Raw genomic sequence first — 21,509 nt, 5'->3', positions numbered from 1 at the left:
CTTTTATTTATTTATTCTTGATTATGTTCCAAATCTATTTCAGGAACAAAAAAAATAGAAATTTGTTCAGAACAAAAATTTACTAAAATACGATTTTTTCAAAATTACTCTTAACTCAAAAAAATCAAGAATCATGTACTATTTGGATGGTTAATAAACAAGCCCTAGTCGTGCGTATATACATAAACTATGCATGATTTATATCAATCCAAGAAAATCAAGAGTCTAGTGTTTCGAAGAAGTTGTTTTCTTAACGCATCAAGGGTCCAAGGGCTCGAGAACAAGTCCCGTGGGCCAATTTAGAGTATAACCCAACACAGTTTTACGTACTTATGGCCCTTTGTTTCTGTAGTTTTAGCTTCTCAGTCAGAGAAAATTCGGTCGAATAAGCGAGTGCAGATGCATATTACTCTTGGTGTACTTAGATAAGAAATCAAAACATGGTTCAAAATTAAGGCAGAAAGAGCTAGATACATCTTGCTAAATGAATTATAGTCGAATGAATAGTATAATGATTTTTTCCTTCATGCAGTGATTCGGTAGATTTACGCGGCTCAAGTCTAGCAGGACTAAATGATTACGGAGAAATTACTGTATCACGACATGGACTGAAATAGTTACATCTAATAGAAATCAATACGTTGTTTTAGCAATGTTAAATCTCCTTTTCGAATTGTGTTAAGCATTCAAAAGAGGAAGATAGTACAATTTTCAATGCATCAATTGTGCCCATGATATATATACAATCTGATATTTTGAAAAATAAAATGTTTTATCATCATAAATATACATGTATATGTATATTACGCATTAAACCCTCTTGTTAACAAGACTATTTGAGGAAAAAAAAAACAATTGAAAACATTTCTACACTCCCCTCTTAGGAATGGCAAATAGAATTTATCCGCCGCTCACCAATGATTGAGACCTTCGCCAGCATGTCATGTAAGGGGAGGGTTTTCAGGACATTTTCGCAATTATGAAAGTATAGTGTGGTAAAATTGAAATGAAAACATGTATTTTGCATTCCGAAAATACTCAATGCTCAAAACTCAAAGAATCTCCGAACTTGCCTTGCACCAAAATCTTTTCGAGGGTTTTCGAAATGAGAAAATATTCAGTGGTATGAGTGCGTCACATCATCTGCCGACGTGTTGCGCATCTACCAATGAGATACCAACACGTGTCTTGTGAGTGAGACCCACTATAAAATGGAAGGGCCGGTTATTGGCTGGCTCGGCTCAGCTCGGCTCTATTGCAGAAGAAAGGGCGGGTCAGCAATACTCTCACTAAAAATATTTCTCTCTTCTCACTTGAATTTTCTAGGTTCTCTCTCTCCTCGTAAAAGAACAAAGAAGCATCGAGACTTCATCTGTTTCCTTCTCTGCGCATCCCACCTTCTCCGCCTCCATCTCCGCCTCCATCTTTGCCTACCCAAAAGCCTCGCTGGTCATCTACCTTTGGCATGCTCCGTCTTCGGCATTTGCTTGTCCTCTCCATCCCTCATGCCAACCATGCTGTTGGTCTATGTCACAAAGCCATCGGCCTTTGGCATGAGGGAGGTGGCCTCGGTCTCGTTCCCGAGTGGCACCAGGCTCCCTGTCGTTGACCAAGCACTATCCCTGACGCTAGCCCACTCGATTGCGAGGGAGATCTCGATAGACTTGGGCGGGGTCGACGGTGCGGCGAAGAAGGAGAGGCTTGCAGCATTTTCTCTCTCTTTTTTTCAATGAAGCGTGCACTTTTTCTTCCCGCTTTTGCCTCTCTCTTCCTCAAGCACTCCCCTCCTCTCTGTCCCGAGCCCTCTCACTCACCCCAAGCACCCCCTCCTTTCTGTCTCAAGCCCTCTCACTCACCTTAAGCGCTTCCCTCCTCGCCTCTGTCCTCATTACCGTCATCGACTTTCTAGTCGCAGCTCCAAAAATCACCGACCGCTGACTGGCCTCTTGAGCTTCTGTCTTCTACTTCTTATTCGGTCCCGATTTCAGGCTCAAGTATGTAGCCAAGGATTTTGAAGCAAAAGAGGTTTGCGAGGCTAGATATACTGGTGGCGGTGCTAAGTTTTGGGGTTTTGGCGACGTCGTGACTGCTGTGAGGGATATTGTGGCGGAGGAGAGAGAGAGGCGTATGGGTACTGTGAGACCTCTCTTTCTCCTTTGCCTTTTTTTTTGTCTTTTCTATCACCTCTGTTTCAAGAGGCATGGAGGCTTGGTGATAGTGGCTGCTTTGGCTTCTAGGTCAAGCTAGAGTCGGAGAGCTTATTAGGAGACTGAGAGGGAGAGTTCTTCGTCGGCCCTTTTGACTCCCGAAAGCAAGTCACGTCCTGCCATTCCCATTGGAGTATTTGTCATCATGACCTTTAATATAAAAGTTTTAACCTTATTATTGTTGCTGAGGAAGAGTGCATGAGTGATAATTGTCCATGGTTTGCACTTGCTCCAATTAACAGGCTGGATGGACAACTTAAAGCAAGAAAATGATTACTGTTTTGGGACTAAGGCTGCGTTTGGTTTAACTTTTGGGGAAAGCTATTGGGAAAAAGCAAAGGCTTTTAGCCTAAAGGAGTTTACTAAAATATAAAGACTGTTTGGTAAATTGTAATTGAAAAGTTATTTGGGAAGCAACTTTGGAAAAATGCTGTTTGGTAAATATATATTTGGAAAGTTCTTTAATATGATTAATTTAATTTTTTTCTATTTTAATTTATTTAAAATAGAAAAAATAACACAATGATGGTAATTTTTATATTTTCGCATTAAGAAAAATGTAAAAGTGACATGATAACAAATTTATATAAAAAAAATCACATGAGAAGTGTCGAAAATAATAGGGCCCTTAAATTTACAAATGGTAAAGAAAGTATACTGACCAATTGACAAAGTTAATGAGAATATGAAAATAAAATTTGTTGTTTACAATATCATATGGAAAGTTTTATCTAATATTGGCATGTTATAAGAAATATGTCTCTTATTTTGCAACAAAAAAAATTAGACATGTCTTAGCTGCAACATGATATCACTAAATGACATATCTTGTTCATTCGGAATGGACAACTGAGCAACTCTTTGCTTTAAATTACTCCATCAATTTACCCATCCAATCTTAGAGCTCAAAATCCACTAGGAATGGACCGAACAACATAACACTTCTTGGAGATTGATTGTAGAGCGATCACCCCCTGAACACATTCGTGATGGCAATAATAATGAGCTTTTGCTCATGTTCAAAGCCTTGTCATGCCAAAAAATTAAAGAGCTCCGACTCTCGAGGAGCAATGGACTTCTTTTGTGAACCTTAGATTGCTGACAAAGTCGAGGATTAGCCTTAGAAAAACTGTTCCTCCCTTAAACAAAAGTACCATAACAATGTCTCAATTCACAAGTCAATGCACCTATCGATATACAAGTCATGAATATTCCAAAGAACTTAGAAGAGAAGACAACTCCTAATAACTGCTGGATACAATGAAAATGAACATTCAAAGCCCAAGATTCATCCTGAGAAAAATGGAAAAATGTGGAGCAACAGACTTTGATTAACATCACATCAAGTAAGAATGACATAACAAATAAATTAAAGCATTGCCCCATAGTATTCTATTAGCACTAGCAGCTTCTATTGATTACAGTTCGTCCATGACTTCAATCCCTGAAGGCCACTAGTTAGGAGTCCTTTGGAAGCATTTTAAAGCATGCTGTGCCATCTGGAATGTAGAATCTATACATGTGAGGTACAAGGACAGTATAAATTTGGTTCCCATTTTCCTGCAAGTTGCAACATCATGAGCAACCAACTTCTTCTAAAATAACAAGTGTTTCTTTTTCGGTTTTTTGAGGAATTGTATACATGCAAAAAATGAAAAGTTCTGAAGGCAATGCAACTATAAATTTTATGCCAAAGGATTTAAGTAGCCAAAAGGAAAATGCACCTCATAGTTCATAGAGTGGAATATAGTGAACCTTACCAAAAATTCAATCAATACTCTACATCAATTGAAAGTAAGGTTAATGAAAGAAAAATCTAAAAAATATGAAGTTTCAAAAGACCAGTTGCACATTGAACAAAAGCAACAATAGATCAATTGCAAATGTTCACATCCAGGTTCTAAATCAATCAAATATATATTGAACCGTACCCAATTAGCTGTTCTTAATAAGCAAAAGATCAAATATTTAATTTCCCAGATGAACAACAAGAAAAGCATCACAAAGGAGGATCTATGCATATATGTATGCAAGCAACACACTTTTTTCCAAGACAAACAAGATTAATATATACCATTCAGACTTTTAACAAACCAAACCCAAGAACTTCACATTCATCATATTGCACCTACTAACGATTTCACCCAACAAAACAACTATGATGAAGAAGACAAGCAAGCAATACCCTAAATAGAGGGAACCTATAAATCCAATTACCCAACAATAATCAGGCTGTGAATATAAGTATCATCTTTAGGCTTCTCCAACATCAACCAAATAAGCATTGAACATTAGTGACACAACAAATAACTTCATCATTCTTCAAAATCCTGCTTACCTGCTGCCATCATACTCCATTAATCACAACATGGACTAATCTCCCGAAAACAAGCTCAATCACGGAGAGTATTACAACCAGAAACACAAAACGAAACAATTCATGATGATAGACATAATAAAATATCAAGCAGCATTGAGCAGTGGCCATTCAATTCAATCGAGCAAGCTAAATTCGGGGGAAAATGGTAACAAATCTATTGTCATTGCACTCTTGACATAGATTAGCCAATCAAACCGAATCATGTCCTAACCCAATGAAAGGCAACTAAATTGCTGTTCGGGTTGAGCTAGACATCAATGGCAAAGATTAGTAGTGAAAGCAAATGTACCTTGCCGATGGAGGTGTGAAGAGAGAGGAAGCCATTGCGATAGACCTTGTGCTTTAGCTTTAGCTTTAGGTGCTTCGTGAAGATGATATTCCATTACTTTGGAGCTTCCATGGTCGTTGTAGTTGGGACTATCTCAATTGCTTTGGCATCATCCCTCGTCAAACCGTACTACAATCGATTGAATAGAAAAATTTGGGAAGAAAAGAAGGAAGTAGATGCAAACCTACTTGCAAAGAGTAGAAGCCATCTTGTTGGTGAGCAGGCCGGCGACGATCATGCAATCGGACCGGTGAGGGTTGGGCCTAAAGATGATGTCAAAGTGATTGAGATAGTCCCGGGCGGCGCCAGTGTGCATCATCTCAACGGCACAACAAGCGAGGCTAAAGGTCATGGGTCAAATGGAGCCGCAGTGGGCCTAGTTCATGAGGTCATTGACCTTGGAGATCATGTACTCCACCGTCTTAGAGAGGCTTGGGGCGAGGAGGTGGAGGAAGGAGGTGCACGGGTGTAGGGGTCGGGAGGGACGGCGGCCCCTTAGTGGCGGCGGCAAAGAGGGAAGGGGCGGTAGTGTGGAGGGAGAAGAGGTGGAGGTGTGGCGAGAGGTGCAATGCGGCGGTGGTCTTCGCAAGGAGAGCTAGGGTCGCACGTAGAGAGAGAAGATGTGATTTAAGAAGGGGCAAATGTGGAATAATGATTAGTGAGTGAGGGTAATATCGAAAATTCAAAAAATTCATTAACCAGGCCACTTAGGCTGCACATGGCAATATTTCTTGGCCGGTGGCGACGTGTGGCAGCGGCGGCGTCGCGGTGATCGGCGGCGGTGGGCGACGGCGGGCGGGGTTAACGGCGGTCAATGGCGGTCAGCATGAGAAGAATAAAAGAAAAAAATTCACTTATTTCTTAAACTTGTTCTCGAGAACAAGAAACAACTTTTTACTTTTCATTTCTATTCCAAAACCATTCCGGGCTAACTTTTTGTTCCCGGGAACAAAAACTAACTTGCCGTTATCAAACAGGTTTCTATTCTTTTTTGTTATGAGAAAGAAAAGAACAGAAATTCTTGGGTTGGGGAAGGTTACCATGCGCAGCCTTACATGCCGAGAAAGTTAGAAAACCAAAGTAAGTGGGAGGGAGCCTTGGGCTAATGACCCTTAGAAGGCCTTGGAAATGCTAGCATTTGGGAAATGGGCTACTAAAAATAAATGCCAAACACATTAGCATTTACTCAAGGGCCTTTACAGGTCTAAAGAGCTTTGCAAATGGGTTCCCAAACATAGCCTAAGTATGTCCATTTATAGGCCTTTCTTTTGAGCTTCGACTGAGTGCAAACATTTTAATGCTTTTCTTGCTTTCAGATTTTACAAAGGGCTTCCATCGAGTGTGCTAAGGGAGAGAATGATTTGTTCGGTCAGTGAAGGTGGGGTATTTTGCTTAATAGCTTGAGTTTTGAACATCTTTATGTGTATGTTTCATTGGTTGCAACTTTATAAACTGATTCTTTTATGTACATCTTTTATGCAAAAGTAATTATTGGTAAAATTAAAATTCTATTATTTCAGAACTTATTGTGTGAAGTTTTTTTGGAGAATGTCACAATTTTCTCTTTGAGTGAACTTTGGTCTAGTGGCTTTTATTTTCTTTGTTTTTTTTTTTTTTTTGCCGCCGGGGGGGGGGGGGTTATCTTTTAATGATTTGTAGTGTGAATCCTTTAGTAGGTAAGAAGTTGATTAGAATATAATTGCATAGTTTGTGATTTGATATAAAACATAAGTGGGAATGATGGATAACTGCATCGGGAATTTGCAATGAAAAATGTTCCTCCATACATTGATGAATTTTGTCTTGATTTGAGTGCTCTTTTAATGTACTTCACTTAAATAAGTTCAATGGAATTCTCGCTCAAATAATATTGATTTCTCGAGATAATTTTCTCCATGTTTATATATCAGTCCCTCAAATGGAATAATGAGCTCATAAAAGAGCGCGGGGGAGGCGAATCACCTCGTATTTTGAGCGAGGATGTATGTGTTGCAAACTCTGTGAAGAATGATGATAGTGTTATTACTGTTCCTGAAGAAATGAATGTGACAGATTTCTCCAAGTAAGGTAATACAGGTTAATTTTCTTTCCTTCATTCTTGAAGGAATGAATGTACAATTACCTTTTTGAGTTTACATTTTTCTTGAAATTACTTTTACATTCCCATATGGACTAAGTATTAGCATTGACTAGCATCACTTCTAAAAGTCTTAGATAACGCAATAAACTCTCATCAAAGTAGGTTGGATTATTCTAATTCTAAGCTTTTACATTTTCATGCTTTAGCATTTACATTGGTCTTTAAGCTTGGGATTACTTTGGTTTGTGTCGACATTGACTAGAATGATGTATTTGATTCGTACTTTCGTACCAATATCCATCTTAAGTTTTCACGTAATGATTATTACTAACAATTCATTTCTCTTTCCTCTTTGTCGTGTAAGTTTTCTTTTTTTCCCTTCCCTTGGAAGTCTTTGATAGGTTCCGATAAAGTTGTGCTATTTGTCTAGATTTTTTTTTTTTCTGCGGAATTGTTCAATGTGGGGCTTCGTTTATTTGCTTTTAGAGCTATTGACCATTCATGCGTAAACTACTTTAACTGTGTGAAACTAAATCTGAATTTTTTTTATCGTGGGTTGTATTTTTGGAAACTCTTATGCTGAATTCATTATGTAATGACAAACTTGTTCATGGTGGTGTGTTGAGCTTGCAGTTAGAGGAAGTAAAGTACATGTTAGTTGCAAAACCAAGACTGAGAACAAAACGAGGAGTAACCTCGTAGATAAGTGGGTATGGCATTTTCTTCTATGATTGAAATGTGCACATTTCACAATTTTTTGAAGTCACTAACTTATATTTGTACAAATTTTCGACAAATTATTCTGAGTACTCTGCTACTAGCTTAACTTATTCTAAGGATAAATGGGTATGACTCATTCTTTTAGAATTAAAGTTAGTTTCCCTTTATCTGCATTTTTTAAATGATTGGATTTTTTCTTTCAAAAATTTGAAGAGACCGCAAAGGATAATATCATTGTGTATAATGTTGATAAATAATTTTAATTTAGAATTAGCATGACATTTGCTAATGAGAATAAATCATATAAAACATACAATGCATATACAATTTCCAAGGAATTTGGAGTAAGAAAATGACAAAAGGTTAACAATAGTAAATGAATATTACAAACATGCACATTTCTTTGTAATTGTGAATGACACTTTCCACCGATCCCACCTCATGAATAAAGAGATGTTGATAGGACTATGAAGAGAACTGGATGTCAAGCTTGTATAAAATTCAAAATCGAAAATGGAGTATGGATAGTGGACAAGTTTAATGATGTTTATGATCATCCTTTCATTGATGATAAACAGAAACACCTCATATGATCATATCGACACATGACGAATACTAGTAAAAGTATTTTGACTTCTATAGCTAGAGCTGGTATAAGGGTTACAAAAGCGTACTCTTACCTTAGTGGTAAAGTAAAATGGTAGGAGAATATTAGCTTTACTTTACGTGATTGTCAAAATTTCTTACAATCAAATAGAAACAATTTTTCTTATACATTTCAACTGGATGAGTAATAGAGATTAATCAACTTTTCTAATCTGATGGTGTATCCAAGCTAGATTATGAAAATTTTGGAGATGTAGTGGTATTTGATATAACTTATCGTACAAATAAGTACAATATGATATGTGCTCATTTCGTTCGCTTGAATCATCATTGGAAGAATGTCTTCTTTAGTTGTGCATTTTTATTGGATGAAACAATTGTTTCTTTCGTTTGGGCATTTCAATCTTTTTTAGAGGCAATGGGTAACAAAGTACCCAAGATTATTTTCACTGATCAAGATCATACCATGGCGAATGCCATTAAGATTATTCTTCCAAAAACTAACCACCGTTTATATATATGGTATATTGGGAAAAATGCTACGCATCATATTGGGCATCTTCTTGGAAAGTCGTGTTTTCACGATGATACTGACATAAGCTTTTATATCATTGTGAATCTGAAATGGGAATTGAGAATGATTGGAAAGATATGTGTCAAGAATAGAGCTTGAGAGATCACAAGTGATTGAACAACATGTACCAGTTGTGTCATTAATGGTGTCTAGCGTTTGGCCGGGATATTTTTTCTGCAAGAATCATATCCACACGAAGAAGTGAGAGCACAAATAATGTCTTTCAAGATATAGCATGTAAGACTAATGTAAGACTATGACTTTGTCTGAATTTCTCAGTCATTATGAGAAACAAGCAGAAAAATGCGCAACTCTGAAGTTGTTAGTGATTTTGAGTGCGCTTGAGGGAAGCTGCAAATTGCAATTAGAAATAGCGGAATTTTGAAACATGCTACAGATGTATACACTCATGTCATTTAAGGGAATTTTCAGGATGGGTTCTTGCATGTTTTGTCCGTGTCTATTTGTAGATCGAAAATTGATGGACCATTGCATACTTATATTGTGGCAACTGAAAGTAATGAAAGGAGGCATATTATTCATTTTACTCCGAATGATTTAACCATTACATGTAACTGCAAGTTATTTGAAATGCGAGGATGGTTGTGTAGGCATACTTTATGCATCTTGAGAAATGTTGTAGATGTTATAAGTATTCATTTACAATATATTCAGACGAGGTGGACAAAAGTAGCAAAACAAGGGATTTATTGTGATATTGAACAAAGCTCTCATACTGTGGTAAAGTAAAAAACATTGCGCTTGAAGAGGTTGATGCAATTATCTTTCAGTGTTATGAATTTTAGTGCAAATTATGATGTTACGGAAGAACTTGCAACTATAACCTTGTTGCGTCTTCACTCCATATCACAAACTAAATGCAATCTTTGACAGTAGTGAATATATTAATTTCTTAGTGAGAAATGATGAATATGAAGATGTAGAGAACTCTGAAATTTGAATACTTGATCCCCTTTGGAGAAGACCAAAATATATACTAAATACTCGGTTGAAGGGCATCAGTGAAAAGCGAAAGAGAAAAGTGTCTTCATGCACTGGAGGCACCTCACATAAGGTATGATACTTGTTTAATTCTATAGAATGATTTCATTAATTAAAAGCATGAAGTTTATGATACTCTCACTTTTGTGCAGGATTGACCTTATGTGGTCATTATCGTTGCATCTTCCTTCATCAAACAATTTTTTTGTTTGATGAAGGAATAGATTATACAATCTCTATTACTAGTTATCTATTATTTTGTGTTAGAATTTATTTAAGAATCTACCTTACACAATCTCTGTGACTAGTTATCTATTATTTTTTGTTAGAATTTATTTAAGAATCTACCTTCTATTGTCCTTAAGTTATTGATTGTGGTTCGGAATAAGCATGAGTACACTGTGAAGCAATTGGGTTTAAAAAATGGACAATTAGTAAAAATGGAAACAATATATGCTGCAAATTTTATGGTAAAAGATCTTATGTATGCTTCTTTATGTTTTTCCATCTAGATCAATATAATCTCTCTCTCTCTCTCTCTCTCTCTCTCTAACACTAAGATTCATTTGACCTTTAAGAGGCGTTTTTGTTCCAATGTTGGAATGAACAACCAAGCTGCTAAAACTACTCAAAGGCTTCTTCGTATGATGTAGCAGCATTTTGATGCTTGTCTGTCTACTTATTTTTGGACATCATTGTAATATATTCTCAAATATCCAAAGAATGTAATCAGAGAAAGTAAGTGCAAACTTTCATTTATTTGTGTGCTAGACATAAATGATAGTTTCAACTCTTAAGGAGTAAAATTTGTTCATCTCTTGGACAACAACCGGCAGAGTTGTTGAAGAAAAACTCAACCTTGGAGGTTCAAGAGTGGTTTCAAAAAAGGTAATGAGTTTTACTCTTATATATTTGATGTTGCGAGACCAAATTACTCTTCTACTCACTTTAGTCATGGCTGGAAATTTAACTAGAAACATATTGCATTGTGTCGCTACTGCAGTGGACCTGATGCAATCTCACTTTTTGATGATTAAGTCGAGATGTAATGCCGTTGCCCACCCTAAAGTGCTTTGTTGGTGATCATGATCCAACTTTGGATTTTGTATATGGATAGTCGAGAGTAAGTGGGAAGATGAAAATCTATAATGGACGGACTTGGATTGAAATGGTTGGTTTTGAATTAAATGGATCTTGTTGTAGTCTTCATCCGAATAACTTGTCCTTGATACTCATCTTGTGCTAGTTTTGTATCTCTTGTGCAAGGAATGATTTTGTTTGTCTTTTTGTTGTTATTAGATTAGATTATATCTGGTCATTCTCTTGGCTAAGCAATTTTATCATGCATTTATATGTTTTAGTCCCGTTCGTAAAATTTTGTGATACTTCTCATCCCATTTTAAAAGTATTTTTCTTCCCGTTTCTATTAAATTGTTTTGAACAATATGTTTCTACTCTTAAATTGAATGTATTCATCCTTTCAGTCCAAGCTGTGAATTCTCTTGAACCCCTGTATCATTTTTCTCTGCCCTGAAAACATTGCTGTCGATTTGGGTGTGTCTTAGGATGTTTCTTACACTAAAGTGATGCATGACAATGTTATCTCTAATTACTTCCAGCCATTGTTACAGCATTCATTGCTTTTCTTTTTGATGTACTTTAGCTGCATTTACATAATTTTGGCCACATTTGAGTATCACTCATCTTTTCAATTGATTCATGACATGCTTAGGCCACATGGTAGCTGCAAATGTGAGGAAGAATTTTGAAGATGAAGGACGACGGTTCATTGACAAATGACATAAGTAACAAAAATTGGGTGTTCAAATGTAAGTAAAGAAAGCTGCCATGCGGACATGATTTGATTAATGGTAAAGAACAAATTTCAGTAGCCTTGGAGGTCCCAAAGACTACAACTTTTGCCAAGAACAAGCTAAAATCTGAAATTTCTCCAGATTGGTATTTATTGAAGAAGAAAGGAATTGATGGGGAAATATATTGTTAATTGCTTTGGCATCACATGCCAATTCCGTTTATTCGTATCTATGCCGTTTCTTAAGTTGTGAGGCACCTTCTAGTTTTCCTTTATTTTTACTCTAAACCCTTGTTGAATTATAGCAGTGACCATAGGAAAAATTTTGTCTATAGGATAAAATTTTATCCTCTTTTGTGTCAATTAGATGTCTTAAGGATTCATATCATTTCGATGTTGAGGACTTTTTTAGGACCATTTATTGTTCTTTGACTAGTGGTTTTTGTGACATTTTGTCTTGCAGTATTACTATGAAGGTGTTATTTGTGATGGTTGTCCCCAGACCTTTCATATTTAGTGCCTTGATCCTCCTCTCAAGGTAATTCATAGCTATTTGAGGGGTCTTGCCTTGAGTTAGATGCGTTAATTGCTGTCATTTGTCTTACCGTACTCGATTGAGATAATTTAGTCGTTTCATTTTATGGTTTTCCATTTCTAGCAGATTCCACTAGGGAAATGGCAATGTCCTCAGTGCCGCTTGAAAAATGATTCAGTTGAGCCAATAAGCCATCTCAATTCTAGTTTGAAGCGAGCTCGGACGAAAGTTTGTGGGTCAAGATCCAAGACATTGTCTAGCACGAAAAAAGTATCTCGAATGCTTGGTGGCTCCCATTTTCCAAGCAAGAGGTCTTTTAGTGGAGGGAATTCTATTGTAACACCTGAAGTTCAGCCATTGGAAGGTAAGCTGGATCTGTCCCCAGGAGAGGACCCATGCACCATCAAGCCTGGTTGCCCATCCCTGGGTGGTTCTATGGATGGAACCTCTTCCTCTCAGAAAAATGATGATGAACAGAAGGTAGATGTACCTCCAGCAAAAGCACCTTCAACCAGAAGGTTAGCTTCTCCTTATATGCTCGCTTCATCTCATTCTCAACCAGTGAGTTCAGAACAATATGATGAAGCATCAGAGCAAAATTCTCAAGGTTCTGATGAATTCAGTAGTCCAGATGGTCAAGCTTCTCTTGGAATTGGTGTTACTAAAGAGAGCTAAGAAGAGAAAGCTTGTGTAGAAAAATGACATTCAGAAGAAACACATGACTGACAATGAAAAGCAAATTATTGCTACTTCTAAGAGCATGAATGATGATGGCAAGCAAATTATTGCTGCTTCTAAGATCTGGAATGATGATGGCAAGCAAATTATAGCTACTTTTAAGAGACATGGATCGAAGAAGAAAGCTGCATTACCTGAAATAGGTAATTCACAATTAAGAAAGAGAACAATTGTAAACAAGGGTTCACGGTCTGCCATGGAAGAAGATGGAGCAAAAGAAGGTTCAAATGGTCCAAATAAACGAAGGGTAGATATTTTTACATTGGCCTTATCATTGCTGACATATTACGTATATACAAAGGTAAGATACTTTCTTGCATTCAGTTACATTTAGCAAATCTATGGAACTTACAATTTTTTTGTTTTTGTTTTTTTGCTTTGCTTCCTAAGATATGAACCTCTACAATATATTGAGTGGATGCAGTTTGGTGTTTGGTCCTCTTGCATGGCGTGTTTGTTTTCTAAAGATATCTAGGAGCCCTGGATATCTTTTGGTTGCTAGTTCTAAGTTGATTGTTTCCACGTGCAAAGGCACATAAAAGTCCTTTCTATTGAGGCTTGATGATATATTCAAAATTGATTTTGTGGTGCAGAATCTTTCTAGAGAGTTGAAAAGCCCACCGGTAAAGCCAATGAAAAGAGACTGTCATCTGAATGATATACCAGTGTGCATCAGCGGCATCGCCAGAGTGGATTTCAGCAGGTAAATCTACTTATGATCAACTTTGTTGTTTGATTCTGGTGATCAATCTTAGAATCCATCTTAATTCATATGACACTTTTCTGCTTTTCAGGTTGATTGGGTTTTGGGCTTTCGTGTTAGAGGTAATGATGCAAGTTCATCGTTTTATGTTTCTGTATGTATTGTAGACATCCTTAATTCTGTTAGTTTACTTGTTCTAGAGAAGCAGGACAGACATCAACATAGTACTTCTGGTAAAATCAACTTAGATGTAGGAGACAGGTGGACTTGCTGATGATAGACAAGCTGATATAAGCATTGATAGTGATATCAAACTGCACAATCTGAATGATTTTCAGTGGTTATTCTCTTATCGGCTGGAATTTTAATGCTAAAGTTGGAGGAAGAGTCGAAAACTATAAAACTTGGTTGATGACATTTCATCTTTCTTCTATTGAGGTTGAAAGACGTGATTTGAGCAGGTTCGTCAATGTAGACCTTCTGTGTATAAAGATTACTTACCAAGTTTAGTTTAAATGCTTTACTGTTGTTCCTTTTCAAGTGCTGTTCATTATTCTTGTTGCTGAAAGACCAAATTAACAAAACAATTGGAAATTTCCTCTTCTCACAACAAAATCTATCTTTAGCACAAACCAAATGAAAGATCTAATCATCTTTTCAATGCGAGTGCACTCCGAAGATACGTTAAAAACTTCATAATCTATGAATAATAAATAAATTAGAATGCAATAATTTCTAAAGCATTGTCATTTTGCATCATGGCTCTCTAAACATCACCCATAGAACACAAACCCAATCCCTAAGAAGCTAATCCCCTGTCCATTCTTGAGCATTGCATAAGCAATCTCGACCCAATTCACAATTCACTCATCTTAATTTTTGCAGGCAGGTGAGCAATTGGCTCAACCTTGGCAGCCATTTCCACATAGCAAAGGTGCAGAAACCAAATCGGAGATTGGAATCTAATGCATAAGGAACCTGATAGCTCATCTTAATATTGCTTTCACATTAATCAACTCATTAGAGCACAAATTCCAACCACATTTCCAAAAACAAAGCATGAGGAAGAGAATCAAAACAAAACCAGATCGCGAAAAAGTAAAATGCAGCTAGATTCATGACGCAATCACACTAAAATAGGAGTCCACAACTTTCTCAGCATCATTCTAGAAGAATCGAACAAAAACATAGATCGTACACACATGGAGACAAACCTTCCCCTTCGTTTGCAACTCCGACACATACACAATCGACATCTTCTTTCCAAATTCTACAGGGACTCTAGGTGTAGTGAACTCAGCGAAGAGGAATCTCCAATTTTGGAGAATCCTCACCGACTGCAATGTTCCAGGTTTTCAGTAGCTCGGTTGAGGAAGAAGAACACACAAACAACGCAGTCATCCGCCGGTATCCGAAATGTTCCCAGATGATGAGATTGTGGATAGGGTAAGGCATGACGACGAGCTCGTCAGAGGGACGCAATCAGACAGGGGCCTAGAAGTTGTTGAGGCGAAGAGAGATGGTGCAGCCAAAGTAAATGTTGCTAGGGTTCCCAAAAATCAGTGCAATGAGGCTCTAGAGGTGACGATAGAGGCCAAGGAGGCTCGGGACCCAGCAGCTGCGACCAAGTGAGGCTCTTGGGGAGGCGACGTGCCAGAGGCAAATCATGCTCCAAAATGTTGAATTTAATCTCGAATAAATCAAATTTAAATAATATTTTAAATTTTAGCGGGAAGTACTTTTCGCTTTTGCTTAAGTGTAACCAAACATGCCCTAGAATGTGAGAGTTAATTTCTAGAAGTACTTGCATACACGAAACCAGAAAACAAGTAGCAACAAGGAATGCATCACTTAAACAGATAGCCCCTACAAATTAACAAAAGAATATTGTTTCCAGTCATGATGCCGGACCTACCAATGAATTAGATCCAAAAGCAAATGCTCATAATTCATTCTATTGAAGCCTAGACCTGTGCATTCATCACTCGAAAATCTGAGGGCAGGTACCCCATTTTAAGCATCAGCCACTTTTATTCTCTGAAAATATTTTAAAATGAAAGGGAATTTTTTGCCACAGACCAATATCTTTGCCTCTGGATGTAACATTTATTGCCGTAATCATTTATACCTTGTGAAACCACCACACATCAATATATCAGCAGTCTCCAAGAAAATGAACTTCTAGGCAAACTAGGTTGGTTGATTTGATTAAGATAGTAACAAACTCGCAAGACATTGTCACTCGCTATATGTGGTTGACAACTAGACAGCAGGCAAACCAACTATCCGTAGTCATGTAATTTAGTATAATAAACCATGCTTTGTCTTCTTTGTTCATCTCCTCTTCAGCGTGTTACCACATTAATACTCTTACGTGTATTAGCATCTCTAAAGATTCTGCACATTCATCATTTACCTCTCGTTGGGCTTGCTGTATGTCTCCATGCAAGGGCCGTGCTCCAGGCAACAATCCCAAAAGTTGAGAAGCAGATTCCTTTGTCTTAGTAAAAATTACGGTACAGCCTCCACTAAAGAAAATACAACCAGAGAAGAAAGTTTAAAAAGTGTATATTGTCAAGTAAATCTCGTGGCTAACAAAAGAGCATAGAATTGAAGAAACGAAAATGGAAACAACTAGCCTGCTGTAACAGTGTATTATGTCTGGGATAAGCTGAGGTCTAGCCGAGCTTGTACAAGGAATAACAATATGCCTAACATTGGTGCTGGCTTTCATTTTCTCAGTACCTACTAGATCAATAGTTCTCTTGTTTTGTTTAAGGAACATGGAAGAAATCTGGAAATGCAAAGTCGCGCCATCAGGAAAAGTTGGGTGAAGATGAGTTTGCATGAAAGCAAATAAGGAAAACCAAACATTGACAACCAAGATACAAATTCAGAACAACAAAACAATTTTGCCAGATTGAGTTACATAGACCCTTCACCTAGTCTGGTAAAGTAGCGCTAAAGAGCAGCATCTGAACTTCACTTGTATCCTCCACCTTGCCTGCAAGAACCAGAAGAATTGAAGGATAAGTATATCCACATCTATCAGCAATGTGGTTAAATCGAAAAAAATCACATAATTGAGATAGAGATTCTCCAAATATGTTAGGAGATTATTGATTTTCAAACCGCAGCCTAGATAATGCCTTACGTAAACCTACTCAGACAAGCCTCAAGCAGAGGAATAGCAATATTGGTTTGAGCCCCTCTCAATGTATGCACAAAAAGAGATATGTTACATGTAGAGAATTTAAAAGGCACAAAGAAAATGAAGATCTTGCTCTAAAAATAAGATTTAAAAATCTCTTTTTTAAAAGGTTCTAAGCAGCTGCATGATGCTGAAACTGAAAAACCTATTGTCAAATTTCAAAAGATAACATCACTAATAATAATTGTAATTGCAATAGATAAGTAAAGCATATTTCCGCCAAAAACTTCATAGTGAAAAAAATTAGTACACATACACCAAGAATTAGCTCTACATCTTCAACAAAACCTATCCTTAGCATTTCATCAGCCTCATCAAGGACAAGGAAGGTTAAAGAGCTCAAGTCAATATTTTCCCTCCCAATGTGATCCCGCCACAAGATGTAACAACTGTGAACATGCGTTATTCCCAACGGGTGAAAGAAAACCAAATAAGCTTCCAATTCAATGAATTACTTTCACACGGCTAGGTGTTCCAATCACTATATTGACCCCTCTCCTCGATTGGCTCTCCTGAGCATGATAAGGAGCTCCACCATACAAACAACATGATGTTAAGCCCATTGCTCCACCATAAACTTCAAAATCAGAAAACACCTAAAATAATAGAGTAAATGATGTTGGACATTTATCTCCATAAAGAGATGAGAATATTTCCATAAGCTTGGTTGCAATACCTGCTTGGCCAATTCCCTAGTAGGTAAAAGCACCAAAGCACTTGGTGGCCTACTATATCCTATCTTCCTTGAGGTTTTTGCAGGCCCATTCGTCAAAGATTCCAAAATCAGCAAGACAAAAGCCAGAGTGTAATAGAAGTCCTAAAACTTGTTATGAAAATGCAATTGAGTCTTAAAATTTGTAAAAAATGCAATTAAGTCCTAAAACTTGTCAAATTATTTCAATGTTAACACCGTTAACCTTTTTAACAAAAAATGCTAACGTGGTGCCGATATGGCATTTAAAATGAATTTTTATTTTCCATGTGGCTTTTTAAATTATTTTTATTCAATTTTTTAAATTAGATTTAAAAACTAAAAAGAAAAGCTAAATTTATTTTTAAAAATTAAAAAAAAAAAAAAAAAAGCAAAACTGCAGCTCCTCCCCCACCGTTCCTCCGGCAATGGGCGGTGGCAAAGCAAGTGCCAACCACTTTTTTTTTGAATTTTTTTGTTGCTTAAATAAATTTTAACTTTTCTTTTTAGATTTTAAATATAATTTAAATTAGAAAAAAAAATTAAAAAGCCACATGGAAAATAAAAATTCATTTTAAATGCCACGTTAGCATTTTCCATTAAAAATGTTGACAGTGTTAACTTTATGACTCGATTAAAACAATTTGACAAGTTTTAGGACTTGATTGCACTTTTTGCAAGTTTTAGGACTCAATTGCATTTTCGTGACAAGTTTTAGGACTTCTATTGCACTTATCCCAAAAAGTAAAAACCCATCAACTACAAAAAAGAGCAAATAGTTTGAAAACTCATGTTCCTAGCAGCCAATCATCCTTAGAAAACTTGAAATGCAAGTGCGGCCAAACAGTCTTCATGCACTTTTGGTTTATATATATCAAATAACACCAATTAACTAATGTATAGATGAATTTGCCAGAAATTAGAAGATTTATTTAGCTGTAGGTTTTTTGGTTGAATTATCAGCTATAGGTCCAATGCCTAAAAAGATCGGCTGGAATTTGTCTTTTACAATGACAATCGGGGCTGAAATGCAGGGATTTAGGACTAGAAATGCACGAAAGACATTTCACGAACCAATTGCACTGTGCTACACTCTACACCACAATTGCTTTGTTGTGCCGTTAATTATACATCAACCATTCGTATAGCAAATAAAACCTGCTTCTCTTTTCAACTATGTCGATTTCATGACCCTTTTCCGCATCACACACTATCATTACTCCAACGTCCAGACCATTCACTTCTTTAACTTATCAGTTAATTAGCAAATTTCAAACAAGCACGCGACCATCAACATGTCAATCCTGCAAAATTCAAATAAAAAGTTTTGACACTTGACCAGTGCAAGCACGGCCGACCAAATCAATCCCATCGAGGACGATATCAAATGTCATGGCCTAAATGGGAAACAACGCCTCGATCCCATTGTCCTTCATCTTCAACCTCAAGCTGTCCGAGATCCTTAAATTCGACACAGCATTGGGGTTCTCCTCCTAAGCCACCTCATGATCGCCGTCACTTAACCTTGCCTTCTTCTTCTTCCCCTTCAAGTTATCGGGGTCGACCAGCTTGGAGCTAGTCTTGCTTTTCTCTTCCTCGTCTTCCTCGCGTAGCTCCAGCGCCTTCCTCTTCTTCTCCTTCTTCGCATCCCCCTGATGCTCCAGGAGCTTTGGCTACTTGGATTCAAAGCCTTTGTTGCCGCTCTTCTTTTCTTTCTTGTGCTTCTTATCTGACGCCAAAGACTCAAAGTTGCCATCGGCCTAGAGCTAGACCTTCGCCTTCATCTTCTTCTCTTTGCTCTTGCTTTTGGAGTTCTCGGGGGATTGAGCTGAATGGAGCACAACTATCGAAGGCATCCATGAAGCTGTTGGGAACAATGAGAGGAGTTTAGGGGACAGGAAGGGAGGGAAGTGGGGTGGTTTTTTTTCCTCTCTTCTCTTCTCCTCCTGTGCTCGATCTCTGTGTTGGAAACAGTCGAAGGTGGAGACGGAGGTGGAGGAGGCTCGAGACCCAATTGCAATCGGCGAGGCTCTCGAGGGGCAATGTGCCAGTGACAAATGATTGGCGATGCTTTTGGGGAGGCAGAGGAGGAGAAGAAGCATGAGGCCCTCAGGTCCCGACCATCAACCTCAAGAACATAGAGTTCAAAGACCTCACGTCGGCTCAGAGTTGAAGTGGATGACACGTTCGTTGGAGGGATGCAATCGGACAAAGGTCCAGAAGTTGCCGAGAGACCAACACGAGCACAAACCTTGTGCTCGATCTCCACATTAGAAATAGTCGGAGGTGGAGGGGGTCAGGACCCAATTGTGACTAGTGAGGCTCTTAGAGGAGCCGACGTACCAAAGGCAGATGACTATCGAGGCTTTTGGGGAGGTGGAGGTGGAGGGGCTGGGATGCACGAAGAAGGAAATATAGGACATCTCGATCGTTCTCTATTTGTTCTCTTGCGATGTGAGGAGAGAAAAAGAAAGAAACCTAGAAAATTCAATTGAGGAGAGAGAATTTTTTTGGGTGGGAGCATTATGCATTTATTGACCATCCTTTAATGCTCCCAGTGAGCTGAGTCGAGCCGGCTAAGAGAACCTGCCCTTCCATTTTTCAGCGGATCCCCCATAGGACACATGTCGATATCTAAGTGGTAAATGCGCACCACGTTAGCGGATGACGTGACGTGCTCATACAACTGAATATTTTCTCTTTGAAAATGGGGAAAAGTGTCCAAAAAGTCCTTGATTTTTTGTACAGCAACCAAGATGTTTTGTCAACTTAGCCCTTTTTTTTAGTAGGTGTGCTCGCCTAATGTAGGAGTGAAAGGAGGGACAGAGGGAATGAGAGGGGTAGACAAGCAATAGTGAGGCTTTGTAAGACCACTGCCAATTGTTCTCAAAACTTAAGTTATTAAATGAAAACATAATTTAATATCTAAATATTATATCGTTCCTTCTTACGCTTAGTCAGGTCTTTTTACTTGAAAATTTGCCTATGATACAAGCTAGGGGAAACAAAAATAGTATATATAGCAAGTATGCTATCTCACATGCATAGCCCTTTCTTGGCCTCAGAATAGGGATTGCCTATTAGTCATCAAATTCACTTTTGTTTTTTAAGTCATATCATAGAAAATTTTAAAGTAGAAGAATTCTGATGTATAGGTTTCATATTATGGCAAGTGCAGAGCATACTACCAAGATTGATTAGAACATTTCTAGTTTTAAAGAATCAATTAGCCAAAAAGGAAGAGGGGAGAGAGGTTTTAGGGATTCATGACAAATCACACAATATTATTTCTGGAGAGGGTATGTTGTGCCCTTTAACGGTTACATACACTGTCTTATATAGGCATAAAACAACACACGAGAACTTTACAAATTCTATTTGGCCGACAAAAGCTAATTATTTGCGCATGCTAAGCTTTTCTACTGACATATTGACTTCTGCACTTATTATCTTGCTTTTTTCGGTTTTGGTACAATGCTACAATACTAAATAGTACATAAACAGTGCCAAATAATACATGAACAGTACTTTTGGTCAAATTTTTCGTCTCCTTCATGTGATTCCTTTGCCTCGTCTATTTTTGGACAGGTCTCCAGTAAAGTCTTCTTTCCCTTCACTTATTATGCCTATCAATAGGTTATATAGTGCTGTCGTTTGAGTCATCCGAGTCTTCTCCATACTATTGCCTCTAATTTTTTTTTAGCATTCTTTAGATTTCCAAAGCTTTAAGATGTTGGGTACCTATTTCATCTAGAGACCGGTATGAGCTAGATAGGAAGTTAAGAGGATTGGGAGTGTTTTTTTTTTTGGATACTATTGCTTGAGTGTTTCGAGGAGCTTTTCTACTTCTTTGATTACTTTAGTCAACCTCGATCTTTTGGATGACTAGTGAGAACTTGTAAGAGTATCAACGGAACTTAC

General features: G+C 37.6%; 1 pseudogene; it reads right to left on the bottom strand.

Annotated features, from left to right (window-relative positions):
* Positions 1–15,537: 15,537 nt before the first annotated feature.
* On the bottom strand, positions 15,538–19,444 carry LOC120290260 (annotated as a pseudogene).
* Positions 19,445–21,509: the final 2,065 nt, after the last annotated feature.

This window comes from Eucalyptus grandis, chromosome 2, assembly GCF_016545825.1.
Source record: "Eucalyptus grandis isolate ANBG69807.140 chromosome 2, ASM1654582v1, whole genome shotgun sequence".
Lineage (NCBI taxonomy): Eukaryota > Viridiplantae > Streptophyta > Magnoliopsida > Myrtales > Myrtaceae > Eucalyptus > Eucalyptus grandis.
This window is presented reverse-complemented; position numbering and strand designations above follow the sequence as displayed.